Here is a 2933-nt window from a genome sequence, read left to right as displayed (position 1 = left end):
GCCAAAATCGCCTTGCTATACATGGTCGTTTTTTTTGGCCCAAAACGCCTCACGATACATGGTCGTTTTTTTCGGCTCAAAACGCCTTACTATACATTGTCGTTTTTTTCAGCTAAAAACGCCTTACTATACATGGTCTTTTTTTTCGACTAAAAACACCTTACCATACATGGTCGTTTTTTTTGGCTAAAAACGCCTTACTATCCATGGTCGTTTTTTTCGGTTAAAAACGCCTTACTATATATACATGGTCGTTTTTTTCAGTTAAATACGCCTTGGTGTATATGGTCGTTTTTTCAGCTAAAAATGGCTTACTATACATGGACGTTTTTTTTCCGCTAAAAGCTCCTTACTATACATGGTCGTTTTTTTCGGCTAAAAACGCCTTACTGTACGTGGTCGTTTTTTTGGGGGCTAAAAACGCCTTCCTATACATGGTCGAAAAAAACCCACTATGAACGAGGTTTGTGCGGTACAACCGCCGCGCTTCAGCAAACATTTAGCAGAGACGAGCGCTTACTCAAGACTTGGCTCCGAAGCATTCACTTTACTTTGCGAGCACGTTGTTACATGTTTGTCTAAAAATTCCTTTGGACTATTGTTGGAGAAATGAGGCAATAAGTCAGGCATTTTGATCGTGGTTATTCAAAGAAACGCAACCAGTTGAGAAACACGTTTAATACGCTGTGAACGTTGTCCAGCAAAAGACGAATAAAAATACTACTCAGTACAGTTGACACATCAACAAGTGACAATACATAAAATGGATGGAGAATTACACGGCTGACATTTCCGACAGGTTCGATACTGTGACGCAGAAACGCCGAGTACTTGGTCGCGTCAGCGATTTCCTCAACCCCAAAGTCGAGCCATCAAGAGGAGAACGGAAACTAACACCCAGATGAAAACAAGCACCGCATTAAATGAAGACGACACGATTTTCAGAGGTTAAAACGCACCAAGTTCGCCGGCTCATGTGTTCTAGCGCAGCATACGATCAGTTGAACGACTGGAACGACGAACAACTGTTTAAAAAATATGAACACTTTAAAACATCGTTGACATGACATATAAAGTTATGTTGGGGCCTCACCCTTTACGGAAACGTATTTTCATGAAGTGTGAGATTAAAAGAGAGCCTGTTTTTTTTTTGGGGGGGGGTTACTTCATGAGTAACTTGTAGTTGACATACTAGCGTTCCCAAGTTTTGCTCCTGGTGTGCAGAAATGTCAAAGAGTAGTGGGGGGGGGGGGGTTAGGATCACTCGAAAAGGGTGCCGAATTTGCTTCCCGGGGAGTACTTCAGCCAGATGTCGAGGAAATGGAAGAATTACTCAAAAAGCTCTCCACATTTGCGGCGATTTGGGAAAACGAGGCAAATGCAGGTCTGTTTGTCAATCAAGCAGTTGGAAAAGAATTCCAAAAGGCAACCGCGGTGCACCTCAGTCGTCAGACTTGTACCCGTGAAAGCGAGCCAGCGACTTGTGCTTTAAGAAGGCGGCGATTGATGACGACCTCTTGACCTTAGTGCCGGAGACGGTCCTGGGCCTGTGGTCCTGTGGGGCGAAGGACAGGCGGTGCCGCCGCTGGCGTCGGCGGTGATGCGGCTTCTGTTGGTCCCCGCCTTCCCCTGCGGGGGATCCCGTTTCTCCTCCGCCGTCGCGGCGCGTGGGCGCTGCCAACAAGTGGAAGACGTCCTGCGGCGCGCTTCGGCTCAGGTACTGCCAGGGCTTCTTGCCGGCCGTGTCCCTCAACTTCACGTCCGCGTCGAATTTGTTGACCAGCAGGCGAATCATGTTCTTGTTGCCGTGGATGGCGGCGATGTGAAGTGGCGTTTGGCCGCACGACGACCTGGCGTTAATGTCGAACGCCAAACCAGCCTTTTGCACACCGTACCTGCAAGCCACAAGTAGAGGCTGATGGTTCGTCAAAACTGCGATGGCGAGTCGGAGCGCTGTCACGTGGGTGCCGAGCAGTCGCTGGCATTTACTCGAGCACTTTATCTCGGAAGACACGATGTATGAGTTGAGGAGTTTCATTTCGACACAAATGGTGCTTCCTTGCCATCTTGTGGCACTTCTGGGCACTGGGTAAGAGGAGCATTCATCACTGGCGGATTTTCGCTATTCATGGCCCGGCTCATGTGTGCATTTCTAATTCCATTCGTCCATATTGCAATCCGCTTCTCCTCACGAGGGTCGCGGTCGTGCTGGAGCCTATTCCAGCCTGAACTGGTTGCCAGCCAAGCGCAGGGCAAACACAGACAAACAACCATTCGCGCTCACAATCACACCAAGGGCCAATTTCGAGTGTTCCATTTGCCCGGCATGAACGTTTTTGGAACGGGGGAGGACCAGAGTCCTGAAATAAATCGCCGAAGAGCTCTCACCGTATTCTCATCGCAGACTAGCAAAGCCACAAGAAGCGAACACGCAAGCAGTACCAGAGTGTGTTGAGGACTCGATGGTCGCCGTGTTTGGCGATCCAGTGCAGCACGGTGAAACCGGAGATGAAGTCCCGTCTGTTGAGAAGAGTGCAGTCCTCCCGGAACAGCGAGTAGATGTCCGGCCAAGCTCCCGACGCCCCTTTCACCAACCAGGCGTGTTCTCTGGGCTCCAGCGGAACCAACGACTGGTGACAAAAATAAACGTCAGGCACCCGGAGGAGGAGGACAACGGAACCAACGTCGACGCGGGTAGGCCGTCGCTCTGCGCTCTTTGGCGTCCTACCTGCCTACTGTGGCTTTGGTGATGCGCGGCAGTCTTCCCTTTGGCTTCCGCCCTCTCGGCCAAGTCAGCCAAGCTATCGCAGCGAGACGGCGAGGAGCAGGACGACAGCGAGGACGACGACAGGTTGTAGCGAAGGCTCAGCGAGGACGAGATGCGGTGGAGGCGCCGCCGCCTGGCAGCTTCGTTCCCGCCCGCTCGGTCTTCG

This window comes from Hippocampus comes, unplaced genomic scaffold, assembly GCF_001891065.2.
Source record: "Hippocampus comes isolate QL1 unplaced genomic scaffold, H_comes_QL1_v1.1 scaffold406, whole genome shotgun sequence".
Taxonomy (NCBI): Eukaryota; Metazoa; Chordata; class Actinopteri; order Syngnathiformes; family Syngnathidae; genus Hippocampus; species Hippocampus comes.
Note: the sequence above shows the minus strand (reverse complement) of the source record.